At 40.8% G+C, this 27,348-nt stretch overlaps 1 long non-coding RNA gene across 3 annotated transcripts in view; it reads left to right on the top strand.

Annotated features, from left to right (window-relative positions):
* The window catches only part of LOC130255796 (uncharacterized), a 39,719-nt gene extending 15,234 nt beyond the window's left edge, over positions 1–24,485 (top strand). For 2 of the 3 annotated variants that reach the window (XR_008840990.1, XR_008840992.1), the window contains exons 2-4: positions 9,502–9,649; positions 22,470–22,629; positions 23,685–24,485. This is a non-coding gene — a long non-coding RNA (uncharacterized LOC130255796). Of the gene's footprint in view, positions 1–8,772; positions 8,834–9,501; positions 9,650–22,469; positions 22,630–23,684 lie in introns of those variants that run through there. The other variant, XR_008840991.1, reaches the window with a different exon arrangement.
* The last annotated feature ends 2,863 nt before the right edge of the window (positions 24,486–27,348 follow it).

Below are 27,348 nucleotides of genomic sequence, written 5' to 3' on the forward strand. Positions count from 1 at the left end.
AATGCTTCCACTCTGTTGCTAAAATTCACAGTACAAGCAAAGGCTCTTGAGTGGATTTCAATCTTGTGCTCAAGCAGACCGTCCTGTATTTTTTCCCTGAGTCTGAAGTCATTCTTGTCCTCTTAGAAAATCATGCACATAAATGGGGTCAATAGCCCTGAGAGAAGAACAGTCTCTTTCCCCAGCAAATGTTATTGTAACTGGTGTTTTAATTCTCCAGATATCACTCTCAGTGTGCTGGGTAACAAAGGGCTGTATAGTGCCTAATCATTCAGCAGTGATCCAGGGAAAAAGCAGAAGGTTAAGAGCAAGTTCCTAAAGTCTGTAAAATCAATGGGACACTAGAAAGGGAACTGAAGTGTACCAGAAGGGACCTCTTGAGGGTCATTAAAAAAAGCAGAAACTGATTATGAACAGAGCTTTTACCCGAAGAACTGGAGGGGGCCAGCAAAATCATTCTGCTGCACTCCAGTTAAATGTCTAATAGTGGAGACATTTTCTACACAGCCCATAAAGGATAATGAGGATGCCTTTGATAGCTTTCAAGAAAGTTGTTCTTGTCAGTGTTGACAAAACCATGATCTGGGCAAGCACTCTGTGCACATACAGTGGTGATTGTACACAGAAGGGGAAAGGGGAGATGGCAGCCCAAAACTCTGCATTCCACCCTGGAATGCATCCTGTCCATCACAGCTGGGAAAAATTGGATTGGCCTGGCAATATGATGTAAACTGCAGTGGTGATGAAGTTTGGTGCCTCACCTTGTTGTGACGGGGGATGTAAGGAGAGGGGACAAAATCGTGGGACTTCCTCTAGGATGAGTGAGAAATAGTGGCTCATCCTACAACTTTTTTTTTTTTTTTTTTTTGCCAGTGGCAAAGTTTGGACTAGAATCTAATTGCTTTCTGCTCAGTTTCTGTGTTGGGAAAGCAGCCCATGGCAGTGGGAATTGGAATGTTTGTTCTCCTCCTGTCTCTGACCCTGATCCTCTGTGTGGTTCTGGGCGAGTCACAACTTTGCTGTGATTCATTTTCCCAATGAAGCAAATTAGTATGACCCAACGTGCAGATCTTACTGATGTACTCTAAGAATGATTTGTAAAAATAAAAAAAAATTATGTGTGATTGTGTTTTAGAGGTTAAAGGTTTTATTGGTCTCCTTAAAGCAGAGATCTGGCTCATAGAGAGCAGACTCTGCTCTGCTTTTAGACTATAGAGCAGCTCTGTTGGGGAAAAATACCAGAAACCTTTCTAGCAAAAATGAACTTTGAATTTTTTGTACTTCAGACGAAACAAACCTTTTCTCCAGAAACAGGCGTTCACAGGGATGAACTGAATATGAGTCAGTCCAGCAGTTCCACAGCCAAATTGTGAAACTTTTGTGTCATTGCCCTGTGATTCCAGCTATCTTCAATTAATAGAAAAAAATGCAGGAAATTCAGGTGGAAGGAATGCATGGAAATTGAAGTCAAAGAAAAATATTCGTCGTGGCCTTGGCAAAGTGAGTTTTCTAAGCTGAAGGAGCTTTTAAGCAATTAGCATCTGCTGTGTGCAATTACCGAGTGACACGCAGCCCCAGATGGAGGGCTCAGCAGCCAGTGGCCATCTGGATTTCAGTCTCCATCAAGGGTGCACTCTGTTCTGGGCTTCACCTGGCCCTCCCTCTGCCCCACGTTGCACAGTCAACCTTGAGTCACTGGTGGGGGAAGCAGTGAGACAATTCCTCCAGGTCTCTCAGGTCCAAAGCTTTCTGAAGTCACCGGAAAGATTATGACTGGAGATGTTGACCTCTGAATTGATGCATTGCCCCCAGTTTTCCAAAATGAGGTAAGTTGCTCGGCTAGAATCCACCTCTCAGCTGTAAAAGTGGCTTGATGTGCGCCAGCCTCTGTAGGGACATGAGGCTTGGGAGCCTCAGCATCTGAAATTGCACAAAGAAAATCAGCTCTTAAAGGGAGAATTTTGTCAGCAGCCCTTTTTATTTACAAAAAAATGCAATTAAGTTTTTCTTAAAAGTGCTGAGATGTATCAGATCCAGCCACAGAGACTAATTCTCTGAAGTAATGTAGTTCTAAAAGTGAAACTATAGTTCAGTTTGTGAAATTCAAAGAATAAAAATCCAAACCAACTGACAAACAGTTTCTGACTACTCTGTATCTAAAAATGGGCCAACCTCATTTGGTCTATTTAAAAATTGTCAACCCATAATGCTCATATGCCAAGTTCAGCATGATGAAAATGAAAACAGTTGAGGTATAAACCCTTGGAAAACAGGGTTTATAATGGAAACAGTAATTGACTCTCAAATACCGCATCAAAAATACAATGCTATAATACAAAGCCTCGTTCTTGGGATCCCAGCTCTGCTTCTGACCTCAGGTTGGCAGGCAAACACCTCACCACAGAGCTAACTAATGGTTATAGGTTTGATGTTTTTGTTGTTAGTTGTTTCTTCTTCTTTTTTTTTTTTTTTTTTTTTTTTTTTTTTCATGCAAGCAGAACATGGCAAGTGAAGAAAATTTATAGGAGCAAAGCAAAATTGGCCCACAGTTCAAAAGTTCTCCCTTGTAAGCTTTTGATATTTTTCCCAATCACTGATTCTCTCTCAACTCCTAAGACAGAGGAGATGCCATGATTCTGCTCTGGGTGAATGTTTTAGTTTGGCTGATGACTTTATCCACTTCAGATTTACAAATAGTCTAACTGTTCCCTCAAAGGTCAAAAAATTTGGTTATACTGAATGGAGAAGACCAGAAGAGATCAATACTTTTGCAGCTGTTGACTTTCCCTTTTGTTCTGCATGACTCTAGCAGAGAGGAGAGACAAAGCAAATATTCCACTGCTCTCATTAAAGATGCTTCCCAGAGCCTTTGCCTGGGCTGAGCCAGGGTGCTGCTTTTGCTGCCAGCTATGGCTCCCATGACATGCTGTCATTTTGGGCAACACAGAAAGTACCAGTTCTAGCTGAGAATATCATTAAAGGTGGTGAAGTGGGGAAAATCAGGGAGTTCAACAGGGGAGAACCACCAGACAGCTGTGGTTGGTAAATGTGTGTGTAGACATGTTAAATGAAAATACCCTGAGATCTGCATGCATTAAAAAAAAAAAAAAAAAAAAAAAAAAAAAAAAAAAAAAAAAAGGTAAATTCTACCAAGGTCATTGAGCTTGAAATACTTTAAAAATTACTGCTGTTCTGGGCAGCAATAGGTTATCAATTCATGTTTTTTAAGTGCTGAAGGACACACAGCAGAACCATTTTCTGTCCATAAATGGTTTCCTTTCGGCTACAGATTAAAAATAAAAATAATAGCTTTGGTTTCTTTAGGCACTGAAGATGATACAGAGCCAAAAGCTTTGATCTTGGTGGAGCTACACCTTCACCTCTGACAGCTTTGCAACTGGCCCAGGTGTGTGCACAGGCAGAGCAACTCACAGCTTTGTTGGTGATCACTACTGACACTTTTCAAATCCAAGGAAATAGGTCATGGACATTCCAGAAATATAATTTACCTCTTCTTAGGCAAACTTCCCAGTGATGGTCCCATGGGCACTCTTTAGCCATTGAACACCTCTCATTTCAAACCATCCTGTTGATGTCAGTGCAGAGAATCTGGAACCTAACCCAGAATATTGTTGTTAAAGCTTTTTTTTTTTTTTTCCTGGAATAGAGAAAATTTACCTCTACTGGCAACCATGTCTTTATTCAAGTGCTGGTCCTTGTGAAAATGATTGGGAAATTGCCAGTGCAAACAACAAATAAAGACTCCAAGAATTGGCCCTTTATGACAAGTGATTTATGATTTATACTCTAAACCATATAAACTACGTATTTCTATTTGGATTTTGAAAAACAAGCCAGGAAAAAACAACAATAGCTTAGCAAAAAAAAAAAAAAAAAGAGGGAAAGTTGTGGAATGTTAGTACAGCCTTTGGCAAAGCATCAAATAGAGATAAGGCTTGATTCTATAGGGATATTAACATTTTTTAAAATAATCAATGTGAAATAAATCCGAGAATGTATGTTTAAATTATAAAAAAAAATCCAGCATGAATATGGATTTTGTAGTTAACTGCTCCCTGTTGTTTTGGGCTCTTGTCCTGCTTTAGCACGATTTTTTGAGGAGGAAAATCCTGACTGGAGCACAAGTTACATTTCAAGTCCTATTTTAGGTGGCTTGCAATCGTGGACTTCCCTATTTTCCTTATCATTTTTCTTTGATTTGCTTTTTTAAGAGCATTATCCAACTCGGCAACTTGGCACGGCTCAAGTGCACAACTGCAACCTTTTCCATGACCCAAAAGTCAGTGCCACTCTGTGGGCTGGCAGTTTGCAAATAAAACATATCCTTAATGAAGTGTGGAAGCTCCTGTTCTTTTCCTTCCTCAGGAGACGTGCCTTAATCTCTGGCTCGGAGCCTTGTCAAATGCTGCAGCACAGAACTGGCAAGCTCAATGCTGCTAATGGATTGAAACCTCCACCAGGTTGTTCATTTCTAGAGGGCTGGTTTTTTTTTTTTTTTAGCTCCTTTCTCTTTTTTTTTTTTTTTTTTTTTTTTCCTAAATACTGCAGCAAAGCATCACTCCAGCCCTCAGTCTTCCATAATGATTGGTTAGGGACTTCAGTGACAATTCTACAGCACACGTAAGAGAAATTGAAATTATGCCACTGAAATGTACCAAGGATTTGGTTGCTTATGTAGGTCAATTATTAAGGGAAAAAATAAGATTAAAACCAGGGGGCTGTTCTGTGTATTTGAAGTTATTCCTGAAGATATAAAGCTGTGTTATTTATGCTTGTAACTTGTGACAGGTTCTGTAAGTCACAGGCATTCTTCTACACCAGAAGCTGGAAATATTTGGAGTTTTCACTTTTATTTTCTTTTTTTATTTTGTTTTTTTTTTTTATTTTCTTTTTGCCTGGAAAGTGACCATAATATAGTGAAAAAAAATAAGAAAAACATGATAAATTTACTAAAAATGCAGGACTGGTAAATATTACAGTTTTTTATTTCTTTTTTTTTTTTTTTTTTCCCTTTTTTTTTTTTCTGGATCTGTCTGACTAATATTAAGACAAGGGTAGTTTTCACTATCTGTGGCATAAATTGAGATTAATATTTCTTTTCATTTTTTTTTTTTTTTCTTATAACACAGGTATGTTATGTGATGTCAGATTATCTCTTCTAAAAAATGCTGGGGTTTATACAGCTGAAGAAAATTATACCTCAGAATTTACCTATTTACTGAGTCATTTTGTGTGGGGTCCAGGCTACCTGATCAGGGTGTAAAATGCAAAGCATATTTTTAGCATGATGGGCAACAACCTGTATTGCAACCTGCTGTTGTCCAGACCTTGAGAACTTTCACACCAGAAAAAAAAAAATAAAAAAAATACAACAAACAAAGAAGCAGAAAGGGGGGAAAAAGCAATTATTCCATCCCTCCTGCTAGGGGCAGGAATTTGTAGTGTTCCTTTAGTCTCTGTTAACCTGGTTCTGTCAATGTCAATAACTCTGTGACATCCTGGGAGGAGGGAAAGCCGTGGGATGCCGGGTACTCGGGTGCTAAAATATCAAATACTGTGTGTGAGGTGGCACCCTGTGCTCCACTGTGCCTGAGCTCCTGGGGGAAAGTAGGTTACCCTCGGCTCTGCTGGTGGATGGAAGGGGTGAAAAGGAGTTTTTTCACATTCCTGCCTCTTCAGATCCACCCTCCTGGAGAGGTCTCTGTGTGATTTCCCTGCTGAGCAGATGGGTAGTCAGGTTTTCCCAGCAATGCTTTGGCAAATCATGGGGTTTGTGTTGAGGTTGGAAAAGCCCTCTAAGGTCAGAGATTCCTCAGCATGTCCCCAGAGGCCACATCCCCTGCAGGGATGGGGACTCCACCTGCCCTGAGCAGACTGTCCAGTGAAGGATTGCATCTCTCTTGATGTTCTCCACAAAGATTCTGTGCATCTCTGGGAACTACTGGAGCGCCTATTCTTTTTGTAAATAATTTATATCACCCGTGCTGACCCTCATTATTTCCCCCCTAAACAATTTCATTAGGGAAATAATGGAATTTTCATCAGGGAAAGAGTGGGAATATTCATGCATCATCTCATAGATGGTCTAGAACTCCTGGAGCAGCTCAGCAGCTGCAGGTTACTTGAAAATACTGTTGAGCTGCCTGCTGGAAGAAGTGGTTTGCAGTCTGCAAAGGCAACAGATTTAGGAATGGAAATAGGATATGATATAGGAATTGACCCAGCTGTGCAGAGTTATGTCAGTTCAGGGAGTTTCTGGAAGAGAAGATTAAAAAAGAAAGAAGTAATGTTTGGCTATCTTTTTTCAGAAGGCTGAGTTTCATGTCAAAAAAAAGGTGTTTTTCTGTGTGTCCAAAATGCCTTGAAATAAGACTGAAAGGACACCAGAGTCGTAGGGAACAAAAGGAAATTTGTGGAGGAGATCAGATGCTACAGGAAAGCTGAAGCTTAGAGGCAGGAATAGTGGGAACTGCTTGGAGTGAGGGAAGGCATGAATGGAGAGACTACAATCTGTTAAATTTGTGCAAGGATGGGCTAAAGAGTTTAACATGAGGGGAGAGGAGAGGACTTGAGGGGCTGCTGGGATGTGGCTGCCTCAATTAGCTGCTGGATTTTGGATGAGTGACTCTGGACTTTGAAGTGCAATGTGTGGATGATGTCCCAGGGAAGGGAATCCTCACAGTTATTCTCCTCTCCCTGCACAGACCTTGATTAGTGGTAAAGGTCCAAAGTGGCCAAGACATGCATTACTGCAAGGCCTCCAGCTGTAAATCAATATTTGAGGTAAATGGTTTTAACTGTTCATTATGGAAACTTCATTCTGAGAACAATTACAAGTTTGAAAGTGAAAGTGAGATTTGGCAAGCAGCATCCATACTTAATCAGTCACAGGGTGGCTTCTGTGCTTAAGATGGAGGTTGCAGCTTGTTTGTTCTGAGAAATTCAGTGTATTCATTCATCATGTTTATTCTAATTAGGGCTTTCGAGGAGCAGTGACAAAGTTATTGTGCAGAATTACCCGCTGTGGTTTAAAAAATGCACCTGCCAGTATGAAAATCTGGGAATCTGGTGATGGCAGGTTTAAAAAGAGTTCAGCAGCCCTGTGAAAAACAGCAGAGCAAAAGCTCCTGTGACTACCCTGACAGCAGCAACCTGTATCTGTAACTTTAAATTTCTTCTTTATCTTGATAAACTTATGTTTGTGTCACTAAATGTGAACTTTTATATTGTCAGCACTGGAAATGTGTATCACAGATACATTAGGAAGCACCTTGCTAATTGCTGCAGAATTAATTCAGGTATTCCTTTTTATTTTCTTGAGGAAAAACAAAGTTTCATTATTATCTTTGCTTTTGCAGAGCAATATATTTCCTTGATGACTTAGAGTTGTATAAATCTCTTCTTTACTGAATTTCTTTATGTTTTATTTAAGCATTTTACCTCTTATAAGGCATGACTATTACTGACAAGCACATACACTGTCTGTTGGAATAGTTATGGGGTTTTGTCTCTGCTTTTATAGAGGTCACATTGCCAGTTCCTCCTCCACCTCCTCAGAATTAAAAAAAAAATAGAAATAACAATAACAGTCTTGCTGTTTTCTCCCTTCCAAGTAGGTAGAAGAAAATTACTTGATTAGATTATAGGGTTTGTATATGTGTTTAAAGAATTTATTGTGGGAAATCTATACTAGAGCCAGAACCATTAATGGTAATTAATGTTCCCACATTTAATAACAAAAGAATTAATAGAGAGCAGCCACTTACCATAAAGTGTTTCCTTGACATTTCTCACTAAAAATAAAATTTCTGAGCGTGCCACGTAGATTTTTGGGAAAGAAGAAAGAGAGAGATTAGGCAAGGAAACATCTCACTGTAATTTAAACCATTATTTCTCTGACAGCTTTTTATCTCCTGTCTGGAAGAAATAAACATATTAAATTTTTTATTAAAATAGTTAGGCTTTGTGAGAGTACTTTTTTCCCCAGTGCAATAATAAATATTTATTTGTGCCAGAAACAAAGAAGTTTCTCTACGAGGCTTTTACTGATGCTTAGCCAAAGGTAGGATTCTCTTAACCTCATAAATACAGCTCTTGTGCACTTGCTTTCTCTTCTTCAGTAGAAATTTTTTGATGTATAAGTAACATTCCTATAGAGACTGGGTCATCCACTGGTATTGATCACCTGCCTCCCTGTCCTCCTTTGATTGTTGTTTATGGAGGATGAGGTGCCTGATATCAATTAAAGAACAGCTCCAAAGCACAGAGTTAAGCCACAGCCACAGTAAATTTCCAAATAAATAACAAAGCCTTTCCAGCAAAGATCTTCAGACATACGGGCTGGACACTGGATGTGGCCAGAGAAGGAGTTTAACGTGACCTAGAGAGCTGTTGCAAAATCCTCCTTCTGCTGCTGGTGCTCTGCCTATCCCCTGTAGTGTTCCATTGGCATGGCTTTAAATATCACCTCCTACCCAGCAGCACTGCAGGGGCAGCGTGTCTGGATGGGATGGCAGGAGACTGGTGTTAGGCACTCACATCAGAAAGGGGATTGCATCCATTTGGGAAAAAGCTCTTGGCCAAACTGTCCGGTACAGAGTGAAATTCCATCCTTTTGAAGGGAAAAAAAAAAAAAAAAAAAAAAAAAAAAAAAGAAGAGCATAAAAAGAAAAATACTGTCAGATGTCCATGTACTATTAGCACAGAATGATTTAGACTGAATTCTGCTCTTGTGTTTTGGTAGATCTGGATGGGCTCTGCCTGTGATCTGGATGTGGCTGGGGTTTCTCTGTCTGTGCTTCTGGCAAATGTGGTCAGTATTTAACCCAGACTGTATTTTTGTGCTTGCCATCTGCTTGATTCTGAATGTCAGATCCACAACTGGCCTGGTAGTTATTGCTATTCAGCTATTTTGAACCCAGCTCAGTGCAGATAGGAGAGGATGTACTGGTTGTGTGAAAATATCATTTGAGCTGAGTCTCCTCCCAAGAGTTAAACACAAATCTTCCTGTGAAAATAATAAAAAGTATGATTCTCCTATTTTTTTTTTTATTGCATAGTTTTCTCCAGTGTTGTGCCTTCCTGGCTTTGTTGAAATCAGAAAAAAAAAAAAAAAAAAGGAAATCTAGTGAAGGCTGAGCATGTAAGAGTTTTCCAACTCGTTGGAATACCTAAGCAATGGGCATGCCACACTAATTCTATGTTTTCAGGTGTGGAAAAACTTCAATATGCGACTTAACTGGAAATGTTTAACTCAAGTGAGCTATTAAGCTCCCTACTTTAACCCTTCCAGCCTTTATTATGTGGTCAGGCTGCTCAGATTCTTGTTTGGAGCATCTTATAAAATAATTGGAAATGTTTTTAATGACTCACTATAACTTAGAAATTTGGATGCAATGCAGGAATTCTGGGAAAACTGCTTACACTTATTTCATGTTAGGGAAATTACTTAACACTCACAGTTATTTGTATTCTTCACAGGTCTGATTCAGTCTTACAGTTTTGATGTCTCAAACAAACGTCAGCACCTTTACAAGGAGCACATTGACAAGTGGAGGAGACAAGCAAGTGGGCTGAGAAGACATCTGCCTCCAATATTCTGATGTACCTCGAGGACCTGCTTCTGGAGGTAGGAGAGCTGCTGCAGGATGGGAGGGAGAGCTCAGGAAGGATAATTTTTATTTTTGGTGCCTGAAACCCAGGTCGTATTGTGCACAGTTTGCCCATCTCATGGGGCAAATTCCTCCAGATCAAAAACTGGTCATTTTATGTTGGAGGCTGGGGGAAAGATGTGAGAAGGAAGGCTTGTGAGGGCATCAGTCTCCTAGGCTACAGGGAATTTCCAAGATATGACCCTCACTGCAGGAGGCTGAGGTCAAAAGGAGCTGTGGTGGATTAGAAAGATGTTTTTCCTTACTCTTGTTGGATGATGTTCCCAGTGCCTCATTTAAAAATGGTGTTGCATGTGCTCCAGTGCTCCAGCTGGCTGAAAGTAGCTCTGCCTGCCAGGCCAGCAATGGGAGACTGCAGGTGTCCACCCTTGGAGGAGACATTTTGTTTCCCCACCCTCACACAATACTTCTGCTCAGAAATTGTTCAAGTAAAATACGTATCCAGGTGAATAAATCTATTACACTGAGCTACCCAAAAGCACTTATCTAAACCCTATCTGCCAGAGATTAAAATGTTAAGGTATGTCTGATCATAATCCATTTATTGTTTATGAATTCACAATCCTCTCCAACGTCCCCGGGCGCCAGGTTTCGCTCGTGGATCTCTGAACCAGCCGAAGGAAATGTAAAATCAAATGTAGACAGACAGCTCCCTCTCGAATACATATCCACAGAGGCTGAGGAACACTTGTTATGCTAGCAAGGGTGTGGAATAAATTAAGCTGGGGGAATTTGCAGTGGAGGCACCTATTTGGGAGGAGAGGCTGCGTGTGCCGGAGCCGGTCCCGCGGGAGCAGGCAGGTGGGGCTGGAGATGCTCGGGCTCGCAGCGTGGCACAGGACCAGCAGATCAATCTTTAATGTGAAGGCTGTTGCAGCCCCTCACATGCATAATTTATCCCTGCTTTTGGGTACAGCTGGGCCGGAGTCAGGCCGTGCTTCCAGGCTGCAGGGGGATTTGGAAGCGGGTCCACCTTCAAAACGGGGGGAATTCCAAAGCCAGGGTCCAGCTCTTTCCCTCCCCTCTCTTTGCCCAACACACAAACAAATGCCTTGGGGAGGTCTTTGAAATTTGTGTCGAATTACACTGATTTTCCCTCGTTGAGGGCACACAGCAATGTTTGTACAGAACAGAATTAGGGCCCCAGAAAGAATTAAACGTTTCAGAGTTTAATTAAGTGCGCTAACAACACATGAGCAAGGTCAGCCTAATAAAAGAGAACTTTATTGTACGAATTGACACAAAATAAAAGCCCTTTGGGATAAAATAAAAAAAAAATATTTAAAAAAAAGCCCACATTATGGGGAGTAACCTGGCCACCCTGGCTCATTTCAGTGAGCAAATATCTCTGCTTGGGATTTTTTTACCCTGAAATGATTAAATTCCAGAGATACGATAGCACGCGATGCCAGCCTAACAAGGTATGAGCAAGAGGGATTTGCTTTTGACTAGTTAAGAAATAAGCTTACTAATTCACAAATTTATTATAAGATTAGCCTTTAATACCTGATAATCACCTTCGTCAAGGAAAATTTCGTCTCTTCAAAAGGCAAATGAAATTTATAGATGGGTCTTGAGCCAGGCTCGTGGGTGGTAGACAGCATTCAGGAGAGGTCCAGCCTTTCTCTCAGAGCAAGAGAAACAGAAACAAGACAGGCATGGCAAAATCTTAGATGCTGTAAGATTATTAATCTCTTTGCAGAAAACAAGTTTGATCTCTGTCAGGCTGTCCATTAATTTTGATGGAGGTACTTTTAAGATCTTATGTTTGCACTTCAGTGGGGCTGTTACAGCTAAATATGCAAGTAAAAATGTTTTCTCATAATGTATACAGACAAGTGTTCCCATTACAAAGGTGATGTTGTCATACAGATATAAGAACATCAGTATTTGCTAGTCTTGTTATTATCTTCTTTGCAATAGCCCATCTGGACCTGAACTAAGAAATGCTCCCAATGTGTTAGGCTCATGCAAACATCTGGTGCAAAAAAGAGGCCTTTCTGCTCAAGGACTTTTAGCTCCAACTAATGAAAAAGGCAACGTGTGGGAGAGAAAGAAAGGACAGAGAAGGAAAAAAAAAAAAGATAACTTTTCACAGTCCCTCAGCCTTTTCCCCAAGTGCCACATCCACATGGCTGTTAAATCCCTTGGTGGGGATAGGGACTCCACCACTGCCCTGGACAACCCTTCTGGTGAAGAAAATTTCCCTAATATCCAAGCTAAATCTATGTCTGCAGTTTTTGCTGCAGCAGAGGCTCTCTTTTCAATCCCCTACCTGTCTCCAGCTGCCAATGTTTGCAGAAGTTACAGGAATTTAATTATCTTCAGGGTTTCTACCTCTCTATTAAATTGGATTGAAATAAGCCAATGAGTTGGCAAATGGTGAAGGAAGAAAAGGTCTGGCAGACAGGGCCAGTGTGAAAGCTTCATTGCTTCAGGAGAGTTGCCCAAAAAGAATTGAACCCAGAAAAGTGTGGGATTTTGAAATGTATAGTAGGGTTTGAACTGTAACACAGATTGTCTGGTTAAGGAGTGAGTGAAGGAGAACAAATAAAGGAATTAAGTAGAGAGGAAAACAAAGGTCAGAGGTCAGTCCCCTCCTTGGATGACATGGGGACAGAAACTGGAAGTTTCCATGATTGGGAATATATTCTTCCCCAAATTAAAAACCAGTTCCAAAGTCCAAACATCAGACAAAAGCTTGTTAATTCAGTTTATTAGGGAGGTCTCAGGCTTTGAGTTCCTATTCCCTCACTTCTTATGGGTTTCTACACACTGGAGCAGGGCACAGAAAGTCTGCTCTAGAGCATTTGAGTATGGAGCACCCAGTGCTGAAGGTTCTTGTGGGGCTGGGACCTGCCTGAGCTCCTCCTGGAGAAGGGACAGGCAAAAACCTCTGTAGAAATCCACAGACTTCACTGCACCAGGGATGGCAGAGAAGCAAATGGCTTCTCTCATATTTAAAATGGCAATTTCAAAGCTAAATGTGTTCCTGAGCAAAGACACAGGCAAGGGGCCTTTGAAATTACTGAGCAAAGTTATAGAGCTTCCTGAACTTGAGCCAGGCAAAAATACTAGGACCTGAATCAAAAGGAAATATTTTATATCTTGAATTCCTTTCACCTATCAATTTTTCTTTTCTGCTTGGAAATGCTTTTGTCCTCTTGTGGTTGAGAGGAAAAGATTAAAGCATAATAATGATGTGGAAGAATCGTGTTTGGCTGGGTGATAACTGAGCGTTTTGGATAGCCTGGTATTGGCTTTCATGGGTTTGCACATCCCTGGAAGTGTTTAAGGCCAGCCTGGATGGGGCTTGGAGCACCCTGGTCTAGTGGAAGGTGTCCCTGCCTGTGGCAGGGGGTGGGACTGGATGGGCTTTAATGCCCCCTCAACCCAAACCATTCTGTGATTGTATGTAACACTTACAGTTCTGCACATAAGTACATCCTCTTCCTCTCTTTTTGTGCTATTTGTGTGTGTGTGTATGTAAATATTTGTGGTGGAATTGATAAACTAAATGAGAATCCCACTCCCCATAGGCACACAAGCCTTGCTGGATCAAAGACTGGCAGCCAAGGTGAGAACTGATTTCCCAACACACTAATTTTAAATCTCAGTAAGTTTAACTCTTACTAGAGGTATTTCAGTTTAAATTTCTACTTCTCCCATGCTGGGTGCTTTCATCCCACTTCCATGCTTGAGGCTGGGATGAGCAGGATTTTGGGGAGGGCTGATGCCCTCACCTCCCACTCTTTGACTGAGAGCTGCAGCTCCACAACACTTTTCCTGCAGCCCACAGGTTGTAACGAGTGTTCAGTCACACCAGCCCTCTGTGAGATTGTACCTGCATTATTTATTAGCCAGCAGACCTAACTCTGTCCCTTTTTTCAACCCAGCTTTAGTGACTGTGCATTCAGGGTCAATTCACTCACCCCTCTGAGGAGGGTGAGGAGAGGCAGGGATTTTCCATCCCTGTTCCTTGGCTGGCTCTCAGCACACTTCCCTTTCAGATTTGGGGGTTTACATGGATTCTTAGGCATTTGTGAGTTAAATTAAAGTATTCCTTGCAAAGAGGGAGATGAACTTGTGTGGAGATCAGCACACAGGTGGGCTGATCTGAGCAGAGGGGTATTCCCACACAACTGGTATTCAAAATCAAGGCACATCATTTTACAGTTTTGATATATGAAAGCAACTAAATGAGGAATGCAGCACGGAAAACTGCCAGGCAAGCTTGCAAAACAGTCCATATACTCTGACAATGGAGCTAATTTTCTTTTTAACTTTTCTTTTTAATTCCAATAGCAATTCCTAATAATTAGCTGATTTAATTTAGATTTGCATTTTGTCTTTTCAAAGCTATCCTATTACAAATAGTTGAGGAACCTTGCCTTTAAAAAATGATGATATAATCCTGACATCCTGGGACTGCTGTTGGAGAAAAGATTTTGCCTGAAAGCGTTTCAGGAAGTTACAAAACTCCTTTACATGGCCTGTTGGATCTGTGTATGATTTCCAACATTACACAAAATAAATACCAGGAGACTGGTGTGGTTTATACAAGAGTTTATAGAGAAAAAAATCCACCCACCAGCTCCCTTGCTGAGGATTACAACCAGGTCTCTGCTGCCAAGTCCTCTGTTTAGGTAAAGCATGAGAAAATCTACCATTTTTTTAGAGTCACAAAAGGGGTGCTACAGGGGGGCAGTGAGAAGTTGACAGCTCTCACTGCTTAAAAGGCAGCTGTTCCTTCTCAGGTATTATTATTAATAAACCCTAAGGTAATGTTTGCTCTGAAATATGTCTAATTGAAATAATTTACCCTAACCCTTAGAGAATTATGAAACTGTTTTCATCATGTTCACACACAGCAAAATAATTATGAGATGCCATATGGAAAAGACATCATGTGGTATATGTATTTCTGAATGTATACTTTTTGAAATGGTTCCCACAGATAAATCATACAGCTAATTTACAAAGAGGAGGTGGATAGTAGTTCTTAAGTATGCAGTTTAAGTTTAAAATGGTTTCAGGCTGGGTAAATTTACAGTGGTGATGACATGCAGTAATTGCACTGATCACAGGATGTATATCACAGAAGATGTCGATAATGCCATTAAGTTACACTGCACAAAATGGAGCGAGAAAATTCTGCTGGTGACTTTCTGCTATTGCCATAAACCACCCCACAAAGCCTCTGCAGGTCCTGTGTGGTCCTGAGCTCGTTTTGCAGCTGGTATGTACCTGACCAAAGCACTGGAAATGGTGTTCCATCCTCTGTGAGTGTCTGAGATGTTCCTGGTTTATGCTTGGAAAGCTTTAAGCAAAGGAAAGAGTCTCCTTATAAATTAATACAGTTAAATGCAATCCTTATAAATCAATACACATAAATACAGAAATTTATTTTGAATGAAGCTCTCGAGAGAATATCTGTTAAAATGCTGTTGCTTTCTGTCCATCCCTTGAAGGTTTTTGAAAAGGTTTTATTGCTGATCTCTAATTACCTGCATTATCTAATATATAGATGATGTATCTCTATAATATGATGTATGTAGGTTTGATTACATACAGACATTCACATGTTTGGTAGCAGGAAAATTCTGCAGGGCACTTCTTGGTCTTTTTCCAGGAGTAATTGTGGTGGCTAATGAGACATCTGAGGTTCTCTTCCTGGTAGTTAAGAAGTTTTGAAGGTGCTTTTTGAATAACGAACTCTTATTAACATTTCTAGAAATCTGGCTGGAGATCAGGCTGTCTTGTCAGACTTCTGGTAGTTCTTGGTTCCAGATGGATGGAAGTAAAATCAGAGAATATTTAATTGCACCCTCGCTGTTTCGTGTCCCGTTGGAAACCAGCAAGGGACAATGACACAAAACTTTCATTCTGTCCACTCCACGCTCTTTAAGGATCCAAAAAAAAAAAAAAAGGGGAATTTCCAGTTTCAAACTTGAGCACTTCAGATTTGCCTGTGTCTGAATTAGCTCACCAATCGCTCCTGCAATTATTTCTGTGGTGATTAGTGAAATATTTGAAAGATGTGGAGCACACAAACTACTTCACCCTCAGCTCTGTTTTGCAGGAACCACACACACGGCAGCTGCGATGTTTATCCCCCAGTAATGATATCATTACCCTGCATTACTGCTCTAGGTAGTGTGTTTGTCAACAGCCAGGAGCTGATGAGCACAAGGAAAATATTTACCCAACTCCTGTGCTGTGGCATCACCCCAGTAATGCCATTTCAGGAAGATCACACTGCATTCCCGAGATTCGTGCTGCAGAAACCAAAAAAGCTTTGACATTTCCCTGCGTGTAGCACCAGTCTGCAAACAACCACCTTTTAGAGACAGTAATTACAGTAATTCTGGTTTCAAAGGACAAATAAAAAAAAAAAAAAATAAGGGGAAATGCAATATTCCCCACAAATATCTAAAGGTGGGAGTTTTCCCTGTGTGTGGAGCGCTGGGGACATCCATATTTGATGTCTCCCTAATCTTCCCAGGAGTAACTACACAAGCCAATATTTACTCTGTCTGTACAGATACAGTATCTGAACGCTGCTGCATTAATGTGTGAGTATTTAAACTGAGCTTTTCTGCCTCATCCCTGGGAGCTGCCTGCACAGGAGAGGTCTCTCCTCTTCCCCCTCTCTGTCATTCCTGCTCTTGGATGAGAAATGGGAGGCTCTTCCTCCGTTTCTAACGTTGCACAGACAAAAAGGCAAGTTCCCCTTTTAGCAACTTCCAGCCATTTGTTTTTATGCTCACTGAAGGTGTATCACAGTTGGTGTTATTGCAGTGCCCTAAACCAAAAGTCAATTTTTTTTCTTTTTTTCCCCCGGTGAGTTACAGTAGATTATTGTTTCACTACAGTATCTGAAAGCATGAAATAGAGATTTATGGCACTCTTGTGTTTTCCACTTCAATTCATGTAATGTGGGGAAGGTAAAGTGTCTCTAGCTGCACAATATCCCTTTTTTCCCCCTTTGGAGCAGTGTGTGCTGTGTGATTAGAGGATAGTGAGAAGGTCACTGACCAAACTTTATCTTCCACACAGTTTCCCACAGAATGTGTTCCTCCTAGGGAACATTTTCTCAGCTCAGGTTATTTCCAGAAATGTTCTCAAACCATAAGAGCAGTCCTTGCAGTAAAACATTTCATTCCCACTTTTTATCCTTTATCTAGCAGAGCAGTGTTGACAGCATTTATGTTTCTTCTATTGACTGGGCCAAGAACAACAGGATTAATGAGGTTGTCTCTTCATGAGTGCATTATGTTTCTTTCCTCTGACCTTTCAAACATGGGAATCTTCTGTTTGCAATATTTCTTAAGGAAGGAAAACCCCTTTTTGTCGAGGCTGGTTTCAATGCTCCCCGCGCCTCTTGCCAACCTGTGGGCTGGAAGGAAACTGGGAAAAAGCAAAAGAGGGAATATCTTCATTTCCTCCTTTTTCTGGAAGAGCTGTCTGGGGGCATGTGGGGTATTTTAAGGGCTTTCTCAAGCCTTGAAATTCTGATGATAAATCTTGCATGGCTGCCTGAGGACTATCGTGTTACAGGAGCTGTTCAGGAGACGAGTGGACATTGCCCTGCTGGTTTGATAATTTATTTATTATTTCCAAGGGGTTGCATGTGTTTAGACTGGACAAGGAGGGGAAGGAGGAGCCACTGGATTCACAGCCTTCCCCAGAACACTCTTGTGCTTTATTTTGCCTGATTCTTGATTATTTTTGACACTGGATAGCTGGAACACAATCAAGATAGGATCACTGCTAAGTGCAGCAGGACGGGGAACGTGAGGAATTTTCCCAAGGATGGGAGCACAAATATCTTTAAACACAACAAATAGCTTTGCACATATGACATCTTTTAGCCAAGCTCCTCAAAAGACATCAATTAGATAAGCTAAACATTATTAAATTTTTTGCATAAGATCATTAGGGGTGGCTTATTCCCATTTTTCATCTGGGCAAATGGAGGGACAGAGAGCTGGAAAAAATCCCACTAGCCCAAAATATTCTATATAGGCAGGTCTCAAAGTTGTTAATTTCCCTTTTAATTTATTTGCCCTTTTGGTGGGAAAAGAGGCACCACAAATTTCTGGATTCATATTTTGCATCTTAGAGGGCAGAAAACCTCTTTATGGAGGTAAAGGTGATTTAGTGTCAGTCCTTTAATCTCTTCTTTCCACCCCATGGTCAATGATGGAGAAATCTGCCTGATATTTTGGATGGGAAGAAGTAGAAGAGGTTCTATGGATGTGCACATAGAGAGTTGTGTATTTGTATAAAAAATACAAAATTTATGAAAATATATAAAATATATAAATATAGAGATGTATAAACTCAAAATATAACCTAAAAATGACTATAAAAAGAAGTGGAAACATGAATACTTGCAAACACTTGCATAATATGTTTCCCAAAGGCGAGTAGTGCTGCTGCAAATAAGAAAACCCTTTGCCAAGTAAGAAAAACAGCTCTTACCTGCTGACTGATGGGAAAATACATTGTCCAGGGAATTTGCTGAGCACTCCAGTGCTGGCTTTCCTTTGTGTCCAGGGTGTAGAGGGCCAGGACTCTGGGCTGGGATCCAGGAGGGCCAGAGCTCAAGCTCTTTGCTCTGGCTCTAAGCAAATTCAAGATCTCAGAGTGTGGATTCAGGTCATCCTGGGACTGTGAGATCGAGCTGAACCAGACATGTGGACTCAGCCAAATTCAAGCCCAGGAAGGGAGCAGAAACAAATATTCCTGCTTGCTGTAATGATTTAAATAATTCCACATATTTTATGCTTTTGCTTTTGGGTTTAGACTGAAAAAAAGTGTTCAATGAAGCTAAGAAATTTCTGAGCAGCACTTCAGAGTGAGTTCATGAGATCTTGAAATATTTGCTCCTCAAAATAGTAGTTATGGAGTTTAAAAAAAGTAATTCAACTGGGTATCTTCCTCACAGGAGAGAGTTTCTAATTTTTAAGCATGATTACATTACATATCTTAAATTTGGGGTTCCTGAGCTTTGAGCATTTGAGTTTGATGCTTATTTAGGATTTCTGGTTTAGCTGCACTTAAATAAGCAAAGAAAGCATTTCATGAATGCATATTTGTCAGCATTTAAGGAAGTTAACTGTGATTATGTGAACATAACTGTGATCTATGAAATTCTTGTATTCTACTCTTTTTTTTTTTTCTTATAATAATACATGCACAGGCCTAAATCTGCTGAGTGTCACTGTTGTTCAGCAAGAATAACGTGGGTAAAAGCTAAAGAACCTGCAGTTTGCTTTCTCCTCCCTTGAGCAGACAAACTCCCTGCCACACACTACTAAAATATTCTCATAAAACCCCAAATGAAAAGAATTTTTGGGTTGTAACCCTCAAGACTTTGCGATTTTTAAATCCCGACACTTCAGGATTAAAAAAAAAACCCACCCACATATCTATCAGGGAATGGTGAATACATGTTTGTGTAGTTTGCCTTATTTGCATTTGTTGGTAATTAATTAAAAAACATGAGTTTAATTAAACTTGGAGTTAGGGGATTCATTAAAATAAAAACAAAAAGCATTTCAGTTAAAAATGTAAAATAACGTTTTGGGCTGAGTTTGCTGGTGCAGCTTAAGGATTTGCAGGGAAATGCCAGCAGTAGGAAAACTTCAGGGACTATCACACTGCACAGAGTTGGAGAAGAGTTACTGAACAAAGGGAGCCTTTGTCAGCAGATAAATTTCACCTTGTAGATACTCAAATTGGAGTTAGTGTTTGCCCTCAGTTTCTTTCTGGGCTGAGTCTGTGCCTATGAAAAAATGACAAGCATAGAAGCCCAAAGGAAAGGGTTGCAGCATAACTGGAAGGAAAGTTATTAAAATAAGAGCTAGAGGAAAAAAAAATAAATTAAAAAGCTTAAAGGGAAGAGGTATAACTCATCAAAAACTCAAGACTAAATTATATCTACTACATTATACTACCACGAAAAGTTATTTTACTTTTCAGTCTCTTAGTCACAACTCACTGCTTCTAGATTTTTTCCCTTTGAGAACCATGGAAGGGACTTGAATTCTAAGGACATGTTAGAATGTTGAAAGCAAGAACAGAAAAAAAAATCACCTCAATTGAGAATTAAATTTTTATTAAGTATTTTTCTCTGCTGTCTTTGATTTTGCCCCTCTTACAGGACTGGGTTCATTCCTCCAGCAGAAAAGTATGAACAGCAGAAATCTTGAAGTTTTTTGTAGTCTGTGTCATGAAAATTGTCACCTAGAACAGAAATGAAACCTTTTTACTCTCTCAGCCTGAAGGAGTCTAGTGCAGATCTCCCAAAGCAGTCACTCAGGTGGGATTTTTGCCTACAAGGACCCACAAAATCTGCTGGCTCCAGAGGGTTGGGACAGACACAGATGGCAAAATCACAAAATCTGCTCTCCTGGGTGGGGGAGCTGGTGAAAAATCACTGACTTTCATCAAACTGCCTCAAAAATCAAGAATTTATACTTTATTCTTCCTCTGAAGTATTTAATTTGGGGAAGAAACAGTTATAATGAGGGAATACAGTGCTCCCTAAAAAAATTCCAAGTTGTGCTCATTTACTCATTTTCCTATGAAATTAATTTAAAACACCTCAGTGATGACTATGAAATGCATACAGAAAAAAAATCTCAATTAATTTACCTGGAGTTGTGTCATGATGGTGGCTTGGCACTCCCTTGCAGGATGTTGGAGGACAACTTTGGTGTGCAAGGGAGCAGGTTTAAAAGAAAAAAAAACAAAAAAAAAACAAAAAACCCACAACAGAGAAATATTTTGTGTCTCTTTGAGATGAGAAACCATCTGTGGGTGCCCATTTCCTGCAGGGCTGGGCAGGGGGATCCCACTTTAGCAAAACACCTGCACCCACTGGGGAAGGTGGCCCTGGCAGGCAGCAGATGCTCCACAGCTGAAATCTTTCAAAGGAGACACCTTTAGAGCTCCTGCCCTTATGGGGTAACTGAATCATCCATAAATAGTCTTTAAAGGAGCATTGTCTGCCTAGGAAAAAAAAAAAAAAAGGGAAAATGAAGCAGGGGTTTTGTGTGTGGGTAAAGTAAATATGGTTGGAAATACACGACTTGTTAAAAGCTTTTTGAGGACCCCACACTCACGAAATCTTTTAGGTCATGTGTTTGCTTTCTGAAACATTTGGTAAGTAATAAGTGCCAAGGGACTATATGCACTCCATCTGGAATTAGCAGATTCCTCTTTGTTCAATTGTTCCTAAATTTGGAACCAGCCGACTCGCTTGAAAGTATTTTGATTTGGTTTAAATAAATATGGGAGATAAACATAGCCCAGGACCAGGAAAGGTAGGTTATTAGTCCTCTCCCTCTCTCCACACAACTCTTAAAGGGCCAATTCTGATGTTTGCTGTTGGTTTATGGTAACAATTTGTTTGAAGTGGTCCATCATTTTTCTTGCCTTTTTATAAATAGTATCAAAGAAATCAGAGATGGAGAAAGAACTATTAAATCACTGAATCCACTCTGCTGCCAACGCAGTCCTGCTCATTACAGAGTATTTTTTCCATTTCTTTCTCCAGGTTCAACCTGGAATTAAGTTTAGAGCCTGTAGGTCTAAGGAGAGGTACATGACTAAGTGGAGATTTCACTCTTTTCTCCTTTCCTAACAAGAAAAAAACCTCATTTTCCTCTCCATCATCCCTACACAAGGAAATGACACCTCAAAAGATCAAGTCACCTGCTTGCTCCCTGCAGGTGTTGTAGATTACTACCTCATCCCTGTAAAAGTTTAATTTTTGCTTGGGGAAAGCAGAAAAGGAAGAGAAAAGCAGCACTTCTCTTATCTTCCCTCATGTCCTATAACATGTAAGAGCTGAGACCAGAACACCTGCTTGTCCTGTAGGCGTATGAAAAGAAACTGCATTTCCTTTAGGGCCTTTAAAACCTTTTTAGTCACAAGTCTCTACAAACATGTTTGAGAAAACACTTTAAAGAATTGAAAAAGCAAACTGGAACAAACCAAAATTGCACTGAATTCACCGTACAGAACTCAGCTGGAGGAAAAACTTGACCCCAAAAAGGTTTTCAATGAAAATCTTGTAAAACAGGGCTCAGCCAGGTTGTTACATTTGGAGTGGGAATAATCATTAAGAGGTGCAGATCTGTAGATTTGGGATCCCAGCCTGGGATGCTCAGCCTGTGTGTGTTGGTCTGATTCCATGGGTTGGGATGGAGCAATGCCTCCTTATTCCAGCTGGGGATGGATGATCCCTCTCTGCACTGCCTGTGGAGCAGGCTTAGGGAGACTCTCCTTCCTAAGCCAGGGCTGGCCTTCCTGAGCTGGGTCTTACCAAGCATTACACAGCAGGATCAAGGTCTTTATCTACTTCATGGCTGCTCAGAATTTCTTTTCATCCAACGTTTATTCAGAATATAAGAAAACATTTTATTTCTGCTCCAAGCTTTCCTAGGACTCCGAGCAGCGCAGCACAAGGTACTTATTTCCCTGTCTCTACAAGGCCTTTTTATTTGGTCTAGATACACATCTGTAAGTATTTTACCCTCTCATATACTCATATATACTGTAAGTCAAAGGAGATTAAGTTTTCACTTCTTGCATTGCTGTTTCATGGGGTGCTTCCGATGTGCTGCATCTCAGCAGCCTCAGGCCTTCTCTAAGTCACTGCTCTGACCTTCCCAGCAAGCAGGAACTGAAACTACAGTGAAAGATTAGTGTGGGATACTCAAAACCTACCCATAATCTCTTCTACCTCTTTTCCTGTTCCAGCCAGTCCTTGTTTTGAGGATCAAATCTGCATTTCCTGAGCGCTTGAGGAAAGCCTGTCAGCGTGATCAGCATCAGCATCACTCAGCAGGACCTGTTGAGGAGCCAGTGCTTGGGCTGGGCCCTTCACAGTGCTGGTTTATCCTTTTTAAAATCTAATCCTGTGAGTATGAGCTCAGGAGCTGTGTCAAAACTTTGTGGAGATTCTGCTGTGTGCACACACCTCAGGTTAGAGCACTTAGCATTGCTAGGGTAATGGTTGGGCTTGATGGACTTGCTTCTAACTTAATGATTTTGTGGTTCCAGAACTCTCATTCTTAAAGAGAATGAGCCTTCAACTCAACTTTAAGGAATGTTGCTGTTAATGTATTTCATTACATATATATATATATATATATATATATATATATATATATATATGTATATATATATATATAATATATTTGTGTGTCTATGTTAGGAAATATTTAGTAGAAACTGATGATTTGAAAAGGGAAAGATTTAAAGACAGTGCCTGAAGGGGCTCCAGGAGAGCTGGAGAGGGACTGGGGACAGGATGGAGGGTCAGGACACAGGGAATGGCTCCCACTGACAAAGAGTAGGGATGGATGGGATATTGGGGAAAATATTCTACCCTGTGAGGGTGGGCAGGCCCTGGCACAGGTGCCCAGAGAAGCTGTGGGTGCCCCTGGATCCCTGGAAGTGTCCAAGACCAGGCTGGACAGGGCTTGGAACATCCTGGGACAGTGGAAAGTGTCCCTGCCCATGGGATGATCTTCATGGTTCCTTCCAACCCAGTGATCATCCTATGATTCTGTGAAAATAAAGCAACTTGTTTCCTTCAGTACCTGCAATGTGGGTAAATACACCTGCTAAGAAATATGGTGGCAATTGTAATAATTTTCTAATAATGTGTCCTCCTCAAGGATTTATGCAGGGCAAGAAAAGAAGAAATGTTCATTCTTGCTCCACAGAACTGAATTAAAACCTTGTCATTACCACCTGTGAGAGGACAGAACTGCAGTTGTTCTATAAGTGAGAGACAAGAGTTTTTTGTGGGTTTTTGTTTTTTTTTTTTTTTTTTTTTTTTTTTGTTCCTGGTTATTATTTATAAATTCTGAGTGAGCAACTTTGTTATGAGACTACACCCATTTACAACTTGTGAATTTTTTTGACAATGCATATGTTCATGCTTCACATTTTGTCATCTCCTTTTAGGAGGCTACACGAATTTCCATCATTTCACTTGGAAAAATTTCTGATAGCTGAGCAAAACTGTCTCAGGAAAAGATGAAGAAACTCGAAGAACAAACAGCAATATTGGATGGCAGATGAGACAAACCTAAATTTTACAATGAAGGAAGAGGTTATCAAAGTTTCACTCTCACAAACTGGTTTCTTTTAAGGGGTTGAAGGCAAGTGGTTGTGGCAGGTCAGGTTATCATGTTGTGCTATAGTTAGAACTCTGGGCTGGTTCTGTGCTGTTGTTTGTTGAGATGACTAAGTTGTCATTTTTAATTAGCTTTATGCTCCTCTCAAAGGCTAATTACTTTACTTTTTATCAAGAACACTTGATTGATAATGACAAGGGTGCCATGGTTACGTATTTTTAGAGAATTCCCCAACCTGCACCATTATGTGATTTCCTGTTCCCCCTGGATTCTTTGTGCAGTAAAGCCTTCAATAAAAATAATGGTTAAGAAAAATGGAACTTTACTAAAGATATTGTTGGAAAAGAGTATTTCTTGTTTTCTTTTTGGCAGGAAGGCCACTGCTAATGTATTTACTCAGGGTAAAAACCATTATGCTTAGTTTACTTTCCTGTCAGTGACACTCAGGTCGCTCCATTACCTTCACTGAAGTTACCTCAGACAAACTGAATTTGAGACCTTCCTTTTTCCCCCCCTCTCATTTGTCTATAGCTGTACATCTCCCCTGGTCATCATGGAAATCTGCACTGACTGAACTGGATCCTTATTTCCAGTTGTGGACATGGCACAACCAGACACTGATTTTCAGAGAGGGCTCACTTGGAGAGTCCTTGAGATAAACATGAGAGGTGCAGTCACAGGTGAGATGTCTCTTTTCTTTATCAACCTGTGGATTGCTGTAATCTGTCCTTGTTTAAAACATCACAAAAAGTGATGTTTCTGTGAAGGCTCCCTCAATGTGGGGAGACAGTAATGGCAGACATAAATACTCCCCTGACATGTTTTAGAGATGCAGTTGTACCCAGAGAGTGGCTGCTTTTCTCCTGTTCATAAACACACATCAGATGTGTGCTAAACCAAATTCTCCCAGGAGCTTGTCCTGAAAGAGGGAAAGAATGATTTAGAGCCTACATCTGCAGACAAAGCTGCTTTGGTACCTGCTGCTGGAGAGAATTCCCTGCACCAAGCCTCTCCATGCTGGGCTTGGAGCTCTTCCCAGAGCAGAAGCCAAGGGAACCTAATGCTGCTCCTGACCCACTAGAAAGGCAAAGAGGGGACAGCCACCACCTTCTATTGCAGTGGAAAGGGACTCCCTGGTGACAGCAGCTCTTGTCACATTCTCCAAAATGTATTGAGAGCAGGATCAGAGGAGAGATCTTCCTGACCTGGTGGGATGCTGGTATGGCACAAGTGTGTGCCCAGCTGCCAGGAGCAGCTCCTGAAGGGTGTTTTTGGCTGGGGATGCCTGCTGGAATGTCTGCAGGAGCAACGTGAGGGACATCTCTGTAGCCAGGCAGCTGGAGATGTGGAGATGTTCTTGAGCAAAGGCTCGCACAGTCCCCACGTTTTGGCACTCTCCTCAGAGCCAGACAGGGAATCTAGCAGCTCCTGCAGTGCAGTGTGAGCCCTTGCAGTCTACATGCAGAAAAAACACCTTCTTTACTGAGCATCCTGTCTCCTTAATGAGCCAGTATCACAGCTAGGACTTGAGTAATTAAAGCAAGGTTTCATTGCTTCTTAAAGATGTCAGCACCAAGGAGGAGGAGAGAGATGGGTAAGGTAGGCTGGCAACCTCTCTGGGAAACAGGTGTTTGGTTCCCTGCTTCCTCTGCTGCCAGAAAAATAGGCAGGACTGGATCCTAAAGGCATCAAATGCCTAAATCCTATGGAATTCAAAGTGAGTGGCTAAATGTTGTGGGGATCTGGGTTTAATCTATGCCTTCATCTGTCCTATAAGTATAGTGATTCTTTCTCATTCACAGTAAATAATAATACATATGTTGTGGAAAACAAGGTGTCTATTGTTATCTTTGAGTACATATATATCTATCTATCTATCTATCTATCTATCTATATACATATATATGCACATATACATATACATATACATATACATATACATATACATATATAAGCAAGACATATTTATCTACCCTTTTTTTGAATGATAATTCTGTTATAGTTTTGAATTTTAGAGAGAAGTGCTTGTTGATGAACACATTGTTGTCTTCCCCAGCTCTCATCAGGATTTCCTCCCCAGAAATTCACCCACAGGATCAACAAGAAGGTAAGGTAAAGGTTCAACTTTTAGAAGTCAGACTAATAATATTCTTTCCTCAATGCAAAGCTGAGCCTGTTTCACTCTCAGGCTAACTTTCAGCATCTCTGATTTCTATGTGGTGCCTTGCTTCCAGTATAAATAAATGATCCCACATTCTGTCATGATAACATATGCTCATGCAGAGCTCAAAATTAGAAGGAATATGAAGTGTTCTATTAATTGCATGAATGTTGATTGTTAAAATCATGTGCTAATTGGTAATATCTGTGTGCAGTAGGTTCCTGCAATATGTGTTAGATTACATTAACTGTGCTCGTGACTCAGATATCAGCATTATGCCTTTCGTAGAAGGAGCTTTTTTAGACTTTGTGTAATTAGGTTCTATAGATTATCAGTGTAGAAAAATTAGTAGAAGGCTGTGTAAAGGGCATGTGAAGTTAGAGGCATGAGGAATACTGAGCTCTGAAGATGCATCTGCTCCTCTTTCTCAGGGTGTGCTTTTCCTCACATCCTCTCCAAGGCGATTCTCACCGTGCTTGGCCTGAGGTAATTCCCAGGGAACCAAGCACCTCACTGCCATGGTGATTGCATCTGGAAGTTCCCATCTTTTTTTTAAGTGGGCTGTCTCACTTTTCAGTCTTTTCCTTTGCCTTCCCCAGGCTTTGATCCAAGAAGCATCCAGGTACTCTGCAGATAAATGAGATTATTGCTGTGCTCACCTATCAGAGAGCACAGTTAGCAACACAACTCTCCTGTACCAGATGTGCTTCCTCTCCATTCCTCATCCCTGGGGCAAAATTCATATGGATCTGTTTTGTCCACTGATGTTTTAATTTTATTGAGTGCCATGAGTATTTATTAAAATAGGCAAGGTAGAAGGAACTGAGTCTTGGAGCTCAATGTGGTGAAATGTGTGTGATTTTAAGAAATGTGGTGGTTATTTCCACTCTGTGTGTGACAGTCAGGAGAGCTGGGCTCCAAACTCACCCAGGTCTGGGAATTTTCATCAGGAATGTAGGTGACAGGACAAGGAGTGCTGGGTTCAAACTGAAAGAGGAGAAATTTAGGTTGGATATATGGAAAAAATATTCACCTGTGAGGGTGGGGAGACTCTGGCAGAGGGTGCCCAGAGAAGCTGTGGCTGTCCCTGGATCCCTGGAAGTGTCCAAGGCCAGGCTGGATGGAGCATGAAGCAACCTGGGATAGTGGAAAGTGTCCCTGGGATAGTGGAAGGTGTCCCTGCCCATGGCAGGGGTTGCAACTGGATGATTTTTAAAGTCCATTCCAACTCAGACCCTGAAAGTTCCATATTTTCAGAAAGGAAGACTGAAAATAAAAAAAAAAATATTTTTATTATTACTTAGGGAAACACAAGGCAAATTTATCTGTT

The sequence above is a fragment of the Oenanthe melanoleuca genome, chromosome 7 (genome assembly GCF_029582105.1).
Source record: "Oenanthe melanoleuca isolate GR-GAL-2019-014 chromosome 7, OMel1.0, whole genome shotgun sequence".
Lineage (NCBI taxonomy): Eukaryota > Metazoa > Chordata > Aves > Passeriformes > Muscicapidae > Oenanthe > Oenanthe melanoleuca.